General features: G+C 47.8%; 2 long non-coding RNA genes across 2 annotated transcripts; both read right to left on the minus strand.

Annotated features, from left to right (window-relative positions):
- Positions 1-2,392: 2,392 nt before the first annotated feature.
- LOC122496478 lies at positions 2,393-6,836 on the minus strand. The gene is made up of 3 exons (XR_006300823.1): positions 6,274-6,836; positions 3,703-4,411; positions 2,393-2,519 (listed from the first exon to the last, which is right to left on the minus strand). It is a non-coding gene; the product is annotated as an uncharacterized LOC122496478 (long non-coding RNA).
- A 702-nt stretch (positions 6,837-7,538) lies between these two features.
- On the minus strand, positions 7,539-12,548 carry LOC122496477. The gene is made up of 3 exons (XR_006300822.1): positions 12,401-12,548; positions 9,382-9,512; positions 7,539-7,685 (listed from the first exon to the last, which is right to left on the minus strand). It is a non-coding gene; the product is annotated as an uncharacterized LOC122496477 (long non-coding RNA).
- Positions 12,549-14,352: the final 1,804 nt, after the last annotated feature.

The raw sequence follows: 14,352 nt of genomic DNA on the forward strand, positions 1-14,352 counted from the left end.
GTCTGCTTTGTAATGAGGTCTGATTTGGGGCTACGGTCTAGTTCACATTCCGTACAGCTGGCTGCTCCAGATCTTGTGGCTTTTTTTCACTCTTTTGTCTGTTTGCGCACGGGTTAGGGCTGAGGGGGGCCCTCTCTCGACCCGCCACGTTGCCTTCTCTAGGTCTTGCGGACCGTCCTCGGGGCGGGCTGGGGAATGCGCCCAAAGTCTCCGTCTCCTCTGTCCTCGCACACCAGGGAGGCCACCTTGCCTCCCATGACCTTCTGTGTCTCCAGTGCAGCAGCTCTGAGCAGAATACTGCTGCTCTTGATGCCCTGGGCCAGGACCCCCTGGATGGGAGTGATGCCCTACACAGAAGCCCAGAAAGATCTGAGGCACATGTTGGCTGAGAAGTTGCTGGCAGGAGACGGCTAGAAGGCAGGAGGCATGGGGGTAGATTTCTGCCTTTGGTTCTGCTGAAGAGAGAGAGTTTTTCAGTTAGAGAAGCCCTCAGTGGGGCCGCTGGGCTGCTTTGCCTTATCCTAGGACAGCGCGTCTTATGGCCACATCTATAATTAGTAATAAACATACAGCACAATTTGTTCCTCACCAGTAATCCTTCACAGTCCATTTCCGCACATTCCATTTTCTACTGCAATCTGCAAAGTCGGGCAAAATCATCTTCTACACGTGAGCGTAGGAACCTTGCGAGTAGCCACTGTGTGCTATAAACAGCTTCAATTACCCTTAGCCTTTCCTTTCTACTAAATAAGCCATCGGCACTCACAGCGATACGTACTGTCCACAGTTCAGTTCTGCTTGGACGTAACAAGTCTCTGTGACCTATGTGGACACCTTCATGAGTTTTCTTATTATAAAACAAGACTGACACACATAAAAAGCCACGGGGTCTGGGGCGCCCGGGTGGCCCAGTTGGTTAAGCAGCCAACTTCGGCTCAGGTCGTGATCTTGCAGTTCACGAGTTCGAGCCCCACGAAACCCGGCTCTCTGTTTCTGGAGAGTCTACAAACTAAGAATGGCTTTGAAATTGTTAAATAGTTGGGGAAAAGTCAAAAGAATAATAATATTTCATGACACATAAACCTGATATGAAATTCAGAATTCAGGGTCCGCAAATAAAGTCTCATTGGAACACAGCCTCGCTCATTCATTTACATGCTGTCTGCATTTAGCACTGCAAGGGAAGACCTGGGAACAGCCACAGACAGACCATACAGTTACTATGTGGCCCTTTTACAGAAAAAGCCGGTCAACTCCTGATCCAGGGGAATGTCCTAATTGAAAGTGTTTATCAATCTAGGTTTAAATAACCAATGTAAGTTTTTAAAGAAGTGAAAACGCAAAAAATAGGACTTATGAAACCCCAAAGCCATACAAACTGACACGCAATTGTCCCTTCCACTGCAGAAGGCACCTCTCTCTTCTCTCCCCCTCGCTGACTGTGTCTCCAGTCTCACTGGCCTCCTGGCAGGCTCCTCATGGCCACAAGCACATCCCTTCCTAAAGGTCTTAGCACCGAGTCCCTGCCCCTGAAATGTTCTTCCCCCACATCCCCAGAGTTCTAACTCCCTCACCACGTTATATTTTGGGTCCCATGGTCCCTCCTCATTGATTCCAAATCCCCAACTGCAAAAGTCAGCCAGCCACCCTCTCGCACTCCATACTCCTTTATCCTGCTCTAGTTTATTATGATTTTATACTATGTAGCGTTTATCACTTTCCAACCTACCATGTTATGATATTCCTGGGTATGAAGCTTATGGTTTATTGCCTGTCTCCACACACTAGAAAGTAAAGATCAGAAGGCGGTTACTAGTAAAGACTAGGAAGGGATTACTATTTTGTTACTTACGTGTTCTAAGTGTCTGGAACATTTTCTGGCACATAGTAGGTAGCCAATAAATCTCTACAATTTTTTTTAATGTTTATTTTTGAAAAAGAGACAGAGCGCAAGTGGGAGAGGGGCAGAGAGAGAGGGAGACACAGAATCTGAAGCAGGCTCCAGACGCTGAGTTCTCAGCACAGAGCCCAACGCGGGGCTCGAACTCACCGCGAGATCATGACCTGAGCCGAAGTCGGCCGCTTAACCGACTGAGCCACCCAGGCGCCCCTCTACAATATTTTTTAATTAAAATTTTTTAAGGTTTATTCATATTTTGAGAGAGGGACAGAGACAGAGCACTAGCAGGGCAGGGGCAGAGAGAGAGAGGGAGACACAGACTCTGAAGCAGGCTCCAGGCCCTGAGCTGTCAGCACAGACAGAGCCCGATGCAAGGCTGGAACTCAGGAACAGGGAGATTATGACCCGAACCACAGTCAGACGCCCAACTGACTGAGCCACCAAGGCGTCCCAAATCTCGACAATATAAATAAAGGAAAGAACACAGCCTCACCCAACAGAGCAGATCCCTGTAATTCTCCAGCATCACTTCTTTGTGTAGGTTCCTCTGCTCAGAGCTCAGTCCCTTCCATTCTGAATCTGTGAAGACCACAGCCACATCCTGGAATGTAAGCGGCACCTACAAATAAGCAGTAAGTTAACGGACAGCAAATCACCATCCATTTTCTTTTTTTTTTTTTAATTTTTTTTAATGTTTATTTATTTTTGAGACAGGGAGAGACAGAGCATGAACGGGGGAGGGTCAGAGAGAGGGAGACACAGAATCTGAAACAGGCTCCAGGCTCTGAGCTGTCAGCACAGAGCCCGACGCGGGGCTCGAACTCACGGACCGCGAGATCATGACCTGGGCCGAAGTCGGACGCTCAACCGACTGAGCCACCCAGACGCCCCAACCATCCATTTTCTCAGAGTGAGAGGTGTTATCGGTGGCCCTGGAGAGCCCGGATGTGTGAGAAATTGATCTAGTTCTCTGAAAGCACACGGTTCTCCCTATAAAGCTCTTCTAGGCATTCCTAGGCTTTGTGTTAAAATCTGAGGGGCACACAGCTGATGCATGAAACACATTTCTGGCCCTCAGACCCTTGGGATTTCCTCACAGAAATGATCAGTGACTCAACCTGCAAACCTCAAGCAGTGCTGGGGAAAGTGACCTTGAGGATCATTCTGGGGGAATTCTGAGGTGGAAGCATGGGGCATAGGCTGGAGAAGGAAAGAAGCACATGTGCACGGGGCTTGTGCTGGGCATCGGGGGATGATGAAGATTTAGCGGAGAAAACGGAACAATCTTCAGCTATAGAGAAAAGCGGGAGTGAACAGATGGGGACCACAGTGAGAATGTTTGAGGGATGCGGGTCACTAAGTGGGATCTGTAAAAAGCTGTCTTTGCCTGCTATTTTAAAAATAAAGTCCTGGGGCGCCTGGGTGGCTCAGTCGGTTAAGCAGTTAAGCATCTGACTCTTGATTCTGGCTCAGGTCATGATCTCATGGTTCTTGAGCTCCAGCCCCAGGTCTGGCTCTATGCTGACAGCACAGAGACTGCTTGGGATTCTCTCTCTCTCTCTCTTTCTCTCTCTCTCTCTTTCTGCCCCTCCCCCATGCCCACTCTCTCTCCCTCTCTCTCAAAATAAGCCCCTAATGCTTCACTCATCACGTAGCGTAGTATGTCACATACACAAAACAGCTGGCAAGGGGAATGGCAGGGATCGTCAAGGAAAGGGGTACTTACAGATCATTTCATCTTTTTCAAAAATCTGACGCTTTATCAAGATACAATTCAAAATTCACGGCTTCATAAATCTCACCCCTGCCTTTCAAGTACAGGCACCCCTTGCTTTGCACGGTTCCGATGTGCACAAATCGGAGTCGCCACGGTTTAGCTGAATAACACCAGACCCCGACCACAATGGTTCAAACGTCAGTTACTGCGATATGGTGACAGCAAGCGCGAGCTCTGCCGCTAGCTCTCCAGTCCGCCAATCACTATGTAAGTGACAGATGGCGTCGTGACCAGTAACCAATCACATCACTTCTTGGGAAGGCTCCCTTCCCGCAGCTCCCCTTTGCTAGAAGGCCACCGTCTATGTGCTGGCCTATTTCTGTACCCTCTTCTGTGCCACTGGTCTACCCGTCTGTCTTTATGCCAATCCCCTGCTGCCTTAATGACACCGGCACCACGACAGATCTTTCTCCAGCTTTGGTTCTTCTTCAAGAATACCCTGACTAGTTGGGGCCTTTGCGTATGAAAACAAACTGCAGTGCAAAATGAGGTACGAATCTTACCACAAACGAATCCCAGACACAAGGTTGAATAAAAGAAGCCAAACGTGGAAGAGTGCGGACGATGTGATGACATTCATTAAAAACCAAATAGGAAGCGTAATCTGTGATGCTAGGGGTCAGGATAGAGTTATCCTCGGGGGAGACTGGAGGACTGGAAGGCTTACACGCATGTAATGCTCACAAGTGGCAGTGTTCTGCATCTCGATCTGGTCCCACGGCTGTGTTCGCTTTCTGAAAATCAGAGTACGTTTTTTTAATGTTTATTTGTTTTTGAGAGAGAGAGCGCAAGCAGGGGAGGGGCAGAGAGGGGGTGGGGACAGCGGCTCTGAAGCGGGCTCTGCGCTGACTGTGGAGAACCTGAAGCGGATTTGAACTCACAAACCGTGAGATCATGACCTGAGCCCACGTCAGATGCTCAACCGACTGAGCCACTGAGGCGCCCTGAGTACATTTTTGAACTACGCACTTTGTTAACTATTACACTTCCATCAAATTTCAAACAAACAGAAACACCTTACCCTGGCCGGGTGAGAGAGTTCATGCTTTCCTGACATTTAAATTGCTTCTTTCCCAGAAAACTGCTGACGACAGCATTCCATATGCGTCATTCGTCAAATAATACAGACCCGTTCCTAAGGGCTGGAAAATATGCTCCCACATTTTTTAGATTGGGATTTATGTTGCAGCAAGAAGGCTATTCAACACATTAGAAGCTATAGGAGCTTAGGAGTCAAGGAAAACCGGGTTTAAATCCTGGCTCCACCGTGTGGTAGAGGAGTGTGGCCAGGTACCAATCACACGCCTATCCAGGCCAGACTTTCTCCTTCTGAAATAAATTGTATTACCACCACCACCACCCTTTTATATCTATTATTAAGAATTACTGAGCCTGGGGGGCGCCTGGGTGGCGCAGTCGGTTAAGCGTCCGACTTCAGCCACGTCACGATCTCGCGGTCCGTGAGTTCGAGCCCCGCGTCAGGCTCTGGGCTGATGGCTCAGAGCCTGGAGCCTGTTTCCGATTCTGTGTCTCCCTCTCTCTCTGCCCCTCCCCCGTTCATGCTCTGTCTCTCTCTGTCCCAAAAATAAATAAACGTTGAAAAAAAAGAATTACTGAGCCTGGGTGGCTCAGTCGGCTAGGCGTCCAACTTCGGCTCAGGTCATGATCTCACGGCTCGTGAGTTCGAGCCCCACATCGGGCTCTGTGCTGACAGCTAGGAGCCTGGAGCCTGCTTCAGATTCTGTGTCCCTCTCTCGCTCTCCCCCTCCTCGCTCATGCTCTCTCTCCCCCTCTCTCTAAGAATAAATAAAACATTAAAAAAAAATTTTTTTTAAAGAATTATGGAAGAAATGTTATCATGTCCGAGACTTGTCTCTAAAATAATCCAATGAGGGACGTGAGGGATCGAAATGGCATAAGACTGGCCATTATAGGTGACTACTGAAGCTGTATTGACGGGACCTGAGGCCTTATTACAACTTTGCTCCTACTTCTCTGTATGTTCCAAGACTTCAGCGATAACAAGGTAGAAAGATGTCCAGGGCACGATAGCATTAGATAGGGTGGATATGGGGTCAAACTTGACAGTACACTTAGAATGTTCAATACTCGGTTTTTCAAAAATACCCCGCGTGTTGAAAAGTCTCCTGAACCCTTAATATTAATCTTGGGTACATTTTTCAACAAAGACAATCAAACACACCAACGCAGGAGCCCCTCATTATGAAGCGAGTCAGTGTCTGACGCAGGCATGGACGACCGCCTTTCCCCTTTTCACGAGAGAGAATAGATGCTGTTCTCTGGGAAACAAGCCAGCATTTCGGGGAGGGCGGTGGGGAAGTAACCCACCTCCCCAGCATTTGGGGCTTGTCCTCTTTCTCGGAGCCGGTCAGTAGCACAAGAAGGCAGCCCCGGGGAAAGGGGCAGCAGCAGCTGTGGGGCGCCAGGCGGCCCATGGGCATTTCCAAGGCAGCGACTCCAGGCCCCGCAGGGAGGAAGGAGCCCCTGGGCGCACCTGTGGTCACTGGGGCGCTCTTGCTGAACCAGAGCTCGCTTCCCCCCACCACGGTGCCTCTCCAGACCCACCAGCTCTCACCTTCTGCTGTATGATTTTGATCTGTGTCTTCATGGCCTCAAGTGCCTTCCCTGCCCTCCAGAGGCAACACCTGCCCCTGGGTCCTGCTCACAGTGGGCAGAAGGATCAGGCAATGCCAGGGCCCCATGGATAGCCCGGAGTCTGCCTTGAAACTCTGCCAGAGGGCCGGGGAGAAGTTACTTTGTCTCACCTTCTGCTGTCTGGGGTGACTTCTCAGAGCCTTACTTGTGAAAGCCCATCTTGCTTCCACGAAGCCAGGATGTGCGCGATGGAAAAGTCACTCAACGTTGCCGGGAGCCGTACCGTGGGCCCTGAGCCCATGCGTCCTGGACAGGGGCCCTGTCCTCTCACGTCTCCTCATTCAACATGGCGCCTCGGGCTTCAGGACTTCCTCGGATTCCTTTACTTCACCCCTTTCCAGCCTCTACGCCCTCAAGTCTGTCCCCCGCCCCTCTTCCTCAGCTGTCAAAATATACAATTCCTATCCACCCTCACGCTGCGGATTCAAACTCCATGTCTCTGCTCCCTGGAGCGTGAGTCAGAGTGAAGACGTGGCATAATGCCTGTGGATAAAGAGGCGCAGAATGTCTCCTCCCAGACCAATCTGGGCATGCAGAACTCATCTCCCGCCTCCCTTGGCCCTGGTTCCAGCTGTGTTGAATCCCATGTCCCTGAACTCTTGAGGGCTCGGGGTCTCAACTGAGTTCTTTCTCTTTAGGTCATGCTGCAGGCCTCACGGTGACTCTGTGAAGGTAGCCCCCACCTTCCTTATCACATGGCCTTATCAGAACGGTGCATCTGTGTCTCCAGATGAACCCAAGAGGAGATCCTCCATTCATGCGGTCCCAAAGGAGGCAGGTGGCGTCGAAGCTAAACTACCATCAGAAGCAACTCGGACGGCCCGCCCAGGATCTCAGCCCCGAGGACTGTGGTCGCCCTGTTGCCAGTACTCTTTGGAGGCTGGCCAGGTCCCCCTTAGGATTCATCCCTTAATTCCATAGGCAGAGACTCACTCCCTCTTCTGTCCAACCTGGGCATCTCACCTTCTTCACACCACGTTGCAAAGTTTCTATTTATTTGACTACCTTCACTAGATTCTGAGCCTCTTGTAAGAAGAAACACACCTCAGTCATTTTGCTAATCCTGGGGACTAGGATAAAAGAGGCCTTTATGGTGGATTTTTACCACTGTTCCCAATTATTTATTTCTCTATACAAAGATGGCACCTCCCTGCCCCTGACATCAGGCTTGGCCTTGTGACTTGCCTTGGGCGATGAAATGTGACTGTAGGCCGCCGTGCCACTTCTAAGCACTGCCTGATTCCACCATCACTCACGTTCTGAAAGAAGCATGTCCCCAGAAGGGGCTTTGGTTTCTACTGTAAATGATCACGGTGCAGAGCCAAAGCTGACCTACGAAGGAAGAGGAATTAGACTGGGGTTACGGTCAGATAGCCGGGTGGGCCACGGAGAGTTGGGGGTCACGTGTCACTGCAGCACAGCCTGGCCCAAGCTGATAGAGCCCTCTGCTCCTAGTAATACCAACATCTATAAAACAAGTTCTTTCCGGAGCTCATGAATCCTTACAACATAGCCAAGAGGAAGGCACTGCTATTCTTTCCATCTCACAGAGGGGCAAGCTAAGGCACTCAGAGGTCGGTTGATGTGTCCTTAAGATCATAGCTACCAAGCGTCAGGGCCAAGCCTAGAATCCAGAATTCTCATCCCAAAGCCCGTTCCTTTCAGCCTTGCTACGGCAATGCCCAGTGAACAAAGGACTAAATGAAAACGCCGAGAGCAAGCGTATGTCCACAGGGTTCTGAGTTCGCCCTGAAGGAGACAGGACCCTCACAGCAAAAGGGAGGAGGGGTCAGGAAGGGCCAAGTTATTCTGGAGTGACAAATGCTTCCCCCCAGATCTCCGTGGCTTAGAGTTATGAAGTTTCTTTCTCACTCCGGCTCTGTGTCCATCATTTGTCATCTGCAACTGTGCTCAAAGCCATCTTCAGTCCAGGACCACGGCTGCCGGGACCGCCTCTGTTTGGAACATGGTCAGTAGGAATGATAGAGGGAAATGTCAGATAGAGAACGGTACTCACGCTCTCACCAACTCTACCCAAAGTGACACCTCGGATATAGCTCATTAGCAAATCGAGACACATGGTCACTTCTGAGTTCAATCGGGCAGGGAGAGACCACATAGGAGGGATGTCAGGATGTCCGGGAAACGTTGACATGGCATTCCACTATAGGGTCAAAAGGCCATAAATTGATTGTCCGCCTCCCCCAGGCCCCACTGTGATTGGCAGTTCAGTGTGCTGGGATCTGTGGCTGTGCCCAGGCCATAAGACTAGAGGCACGGTTCCTTACACCTGCCACACCATTAAGAACAAGCAGGGATGCCGACCAGGAGAACAGGGCTCTGTCACAGAAGACCTACAGCCGTGAACATGATGCTGCCACTCCGAGCGTAAGGCAGAGGGGGCCCAGCCAGCCAAGAAGGGGCTCTGCAGGGAAGGGGGCAGCGCGGCCAAGAGAGAGAAGGAGAGAAGAGAAAGGAAAAGACTAGGAGAAATGGGGGGTTTCCTAGAAGAACAGAAATTGCCCAAAATCGAGTCCAAAAAAAAAAAAAAAAAAAAAAGGAACCAATTATCAACCGAAAAAGAAAAGCAAAGGACAAAGGTCTCTCCCAAAGGCACGGGCCTCAGACCATGTTATTGGCCAATTCCAGCAACACTTCGAGGAATAGGTCACTCTGTAATAAAGCTTAAGTGCCCCAAAGCATTAAAACCAGCTTCCTAGCTCGTTCATCAAGGACACCAAGAGCAAGCAAGGACCCTACAGAAGAAAGAAAACCAGGGGTCAATGCCACTTATAAAACGAGGTGCAAAAGTTCTAAATAAAACGTTGGCGAACCGGATCCAGCTGTGCCTTCAAGAAATAAGACTACATCGTCACCCAGTAGACTTTATCCCAGGAAGGGACAGGACGGTGTAGTGTCAGAAAACCTACTAGGTGAGGAAAACTTCCTTCTTTCAGTAAGCTGATCGTGTCTGTGTGTCTGTGTGTACGTGTGTGCGTTGTATAAATATGTGGTAAAATATTTCTACCTGAGAATCTTCCTGCTAACATACGACCCAGTTGTCAACATTTTGCTCTACTGGCTCTCTCACATCTATCCGTCCATACTGGCGAGCACGTGGACATTCAGAACAGCAAACTTCTCAACTTTTCTGCATGCCTGTAAAACGTCAGAAGAAACCGTTGGGGGCAAATGGGATCCAAAGAGACTTCCATATTCACACGATCTATGAACGAGTGTAAAACACCAACTTCAACCTGCACATTGCTATTTCCCAGAGAAACCAATTTAACATGGTCTTGTTCTCCCAACGGTAAAGAAATACATCTCTTACGCCACTGTAAGAGACCTCAAGGATGAGACGCTACGGCTAGAAAGAAAGTGCGATGTGAAACCTGCAGAAAACACTGTCAGCACGACTTGGGTCCTAAAATGCTACGTCTCAACAACACCTCAGGACGGGATCTTGTGTCAGCAACGTTCGATTGTAACAGGTGTCCCTGAGATGGAAACTGCTACAGTTTTTGGGTTTTTTTTAAATTTTTTTTTCAACGTTTATTTATTTTTGGGACAGAGAGAGACAGAGCATGAACGGGGGAGGGGCAGAGAGAGAGGGAGACACAGAATCGGAAACAGGCTCCAGGCTCTGAGCCGTCAGCACAGAGCCCGACGCGGGGCTCGAACTCACGGACCGCGAGATCGTGACGTGGCTGAAGTCGGACGCTTAACCGACTGGGCCACCCAGGCGCCCCGCTACAGTTTTTTTGTACGCTGCAACCAAATTCACCACACACTGTCTTCTGTTTGCCAAGTCCACTGTGACCAATCTATTTCCTTATAAAAAATATGAACACATGAAGTGCATCATCTTCCTCAGGCTCCTGTGGAATTACGGAAGAGACGGCTTTCAGGGATCTCCATTTCCCACTAACCATTTGATTTGATACAACACAAGAACATTCCAACTTGCTCTGCCTTCTTGGTCAGCACTTTTTTCTCAGGATCTCTCCAGCTATTATTCATTTGTTCCAAAGCCGGTAACGACGATGTTCCAAGTACGCTGACCCTGTGCTGGTCTGGTGGCAATTCAAACTGGGTAACCGCGGAACGCTTAGCCTAGGGACTAGTTACGAAGGTGTGAGCAGAGTTAGGGGAAAACAAACAGATGCTATATAGTACCACGGATGCTTACGAGAGCCGAGGGTCTCGACCAACGCCAGGTCTAAAGGTGGAGGGAGCAGTTACCAGGTTGAGGAACTAGAGTCATGGAGAGAGGGTTGCTTGGCAGAAGTTTTGGCTTTCGGCAGAGGTACACCATTAACCCCTGGTGACCCAGTAGGGAGGGAGCCATTGGAATAAAATACACAGAAGCAACAGAGGTTAGCAAAGCTATCTGAACCAGATCTCCTTCTGAAGCAAATGAGTAATTATGGGATATGCTAATTCCATCAACCCCCGTGGACTAGAAAATCTAGAATTTTGGTATAGAAGTAAGGAGACACAAATGTGATACTCAAAGGGTTAGGTAACATCCCAGTAATCCTGAATTTGGATCAGGAATATCAGTGTGAAGAATGAGGTACTTCTTAGCTCTGTCCCCTGCCAAAGGCTACAGTGACCAATTCAACTGCAGCACCCATCCCTGATTTCCAGACTGTGGCCTTTTTTTTTTTTTTTAAGTTTATTTATTTATTTTTGAGAGAAGAGGGTGCAAGTGGGACAGGAGCAGAGAGAGGGAGAGAGAATCTCAAGAAGGCTCTGCACTGTCTGTTAGCACGTGGAGCCCAAAGTAGGGCTCGAATTCACTGTGAGATCACGGCCTGAGGGGCGCCTGCGTGGCGCAGTCGGTTAAGCGTCCGACTTCAGCCAGGTCACGATCTCGCGGTCCGGGAGTTCGAGCCCCGCGTCGGGCTCTGGGCTGATGGCTCAGACAGAGCCTGGAGCCTCTTTCCGATTCTGTGTCTCCCTCTCTCTCTGCCCCTCGCCCGTTCATGCTCTGTCTCTCTCTGTCCCAAAAATAAATAAACGTTGAAAAAAAAAAAATTTAAAAGAGATCACGGCCTGAGCCAAAATCAAGAATCAGATGCTTAGGACGCCTGGGTGGCCCAACCGGTTGAGCATCTGACTTTGGCTCAGGTCATGATCTCACAGTTCATGAGTTCGAGTCCCACATGGGGCTCTGTGCTGACCGCTCAGAGCCTGGAGCCTCCTTCAGATTCTGTGTCTGCCTCTCTCTCTGCCCCTCCCCTGCTCATGCTCTGTCTCTCTCTTTCTCTCTCTCAAAAATAATAAATAAACATTAAATTAAAAAAAAAAAAGAGTCTGATGTTTAACTAACTGAGCCACCAAGATACCCCCAGACTGTGGTCTTGACTTACTATTTCCCATTAAAAGGAATACGTGCTTCCAGAAAAAAGAAAATGGCTTATGCCTGATTTGTTGCAGGAAATGTACAAGATGAGCCTGAAATATCTTGACATACCAGAAAGCAAGGATTTACAAAGACTCTTTAGAATCATATCATTCTGACTTCGTGGTTAATTAGATAAGGCTGCCAATGGCCAGAGATGGGACAATGTTAGTTTCAACAAGAATATGACTGACTTGCAATAGATTGAAACCCATCAGATGTGTTTAAACCTACGAGTTTAGAATATTTTTTAAAATAAAGGTCAACTTCTAATAACAGGTAACCAATTCACTTTCTTGAAAACTCGTTAAATAAAAGACTGAAGCATTTAATCTCCTTCCCGATATGAATCGTGCCTCTGGGCAATCAAATAGTAGATGAGGGGAAGTGTCTCCTTATAATATTATTCCAGCGAAGACAGGAAAATGACAGAATTAGCATATCACCATTTTACATTCCTCAGTGAATGAACACATCTAGGCATTACGAATCAAGAATGGCTAACATCAAAGAAAACCAAAAGCAGATGTTATATGCATCCTGATAAAAGCATACATCACTTAGATTCTTTTCAAAGGGATTGAACCTAAGTGTGATGAAACTCCACACCAAATGTGGGGGAAATACAAAGGAATACCTTTATCTGCAATGAGAATATATCAGCAAAATCCAGCCTGCAGGAAGCTCTACATATCAAACGGTCTTGGTCCTTCAACAGATAAACTGGCAGGAAAGGAAGAGGATGAAAGAACCTATAAATTTTAATTTTTTTTAATGTTTTATATATTTTTGAGAAACACAGAGAGACAGAGACAGAGAGAATGAGCAGGGGAGGGGCAGACAGACAGGGAGACACAGAATCGGAAGCAGGCTCCAGGCTCTGAGCTGCCAGCACAGAGCCTGATGCGGGGCTTGAACCCACAAACTGTGAGCTCACGACCTGAGCCAAAGTGGGACGCTTATCCAACTGAGCCACCCAGGTGCCCCAAGAATCTATAAATTTTAAAAGACACATTTTAAAAATCACTATTAGATTTTTTTTTTTAAGATAAAAAAGCTAGGGTACCTCAGTTGGTTGAGAGTCCAACTCTTGTTCAACTCTTGTGTCTCCCTCTCTCTCTCTGCTCGTACTCTGCCTCTCTCTTTCGCTCTCAAAAATAAAGAAAATGTTAAAAAAAATTCTCTCTCTTTGCTCCTCTCCCCCACTCCTGCACTCCATCTCTCTTTAAATAAATCAGTAAATATAAAAATAGCAAAATAAAAGGTAAAAAAGCTAACCTATAAAGTTTAGAGATGCTTACTCAGGTGACGGACCTTAGAGACACTCAGGGAAAGGTTGCTTTTGTTTTGTTTTGTTTTGTTTTAATTTTTTTTAATGTTTATTTATTTTTGAGACAGAGAGAAACAGAGCATGAGCAGGGAAGGGGCAGAGAGAGAGGGAGACCCAGAATGTGAAGCAGGCTCCAGGCTCTGAGCTGTCAGCACAGAGCCCGAGGCGGGGCTCGAACTCACGAACTGTGAGATCATGACCTGAGCCGAAGCCGACGCTTAACCAACCGAGCCACCCAGGCGCCCTGGAAAGGTTGCTTTTGAAGGGAGGGACAAAGTTGTGACTGGGGACCATCTGGGGAGACCAACAAAGCACTACTTTTTGACCTGGGTGTTCACTTCCTGTTCGCTCTACACTGTCCCTTCTGTGCGCTTTACTTCCTGTGTTGTATTTTATAAAAAAAAATGAAATTCTACAATGAATTCTACAATTCATTTTATAATAAAAATGAAATTCTACAAAATAAAACCCGTGTAAGTGCAGCAACAGACAGTAAATGGACCAGCACAGAGAGCCCACACATTCTTGGGGTTTTAGGTAATACAGCCTCTCAACACAGCCAGGAAAGGATGGCCTCTTCGTGAAAGCGTTCAGACAAGCTGCTGTCAGATTGGAAGTTAGATTCCTAGCTCACACCTTGCATAAAAATAAATTCCAAGTAGTGTGAGAGCTAAAGATTAGAAACAAACAAAAATACAGACATTTAGAAACATACAGGAGAACATACAGAGGCCCTTGGGGAAAGACAGATCTTTAAAAAAAAAAAAAAATCCAGAAGCCATTAAGGAAGAGGTGAATACATATCAATTACTACATATCAATTAAATACTGCCGTTTAGGGGTGCCTGGGTGGCTCAGTCGGTTAAGCGTCTGACTCCGGCTCAGGTCATGATCTCGCGGTCTGTGAGTTCGAGCCCCGCGTTGGGCTCTGTGCTGACAGCTCAGAGCCTGGAGCCTGTTTCAGATTCTGTGTCTCCCTCTCTCTCTCTGCCCCTCCCCTGTTCATGCTCTGTCTCTCTCTGTCTCAAAAATAAATAAACGTTAAAAAAATTTTAAAAAAATACTGCCGTTTAACCAAAGACACCTCTAGGAAACGTGGGGAGGGCATACACATGTATGTGTGCATTTAATCTCTGATTGTCTTTACATTAAAAAAAATGCCAGAATGATACACAGAAAGTTAACAAAACTGATTATCTATGGGAAATAAATCTGTCTTGAAAGTGTCCTAGAATCCAAAAAACAAAACAAAACAAAAC

The sequence above is a fragment of the Prionailurus bengalensis genome, chromosome A3 (genome assembly GCF_016509475.1).
Source record: "Prionailurus bengalensis isolate Pbe53 chromosome A3, Fcat_Pben_1.1_paternal_pri, whole genome shotgun sequence".
NCBI lineage: Eukaryota > Metazoa > Chordata > Mammalia > Carnivora > Felidae > Prionailurus > Prionailurus bengalensis.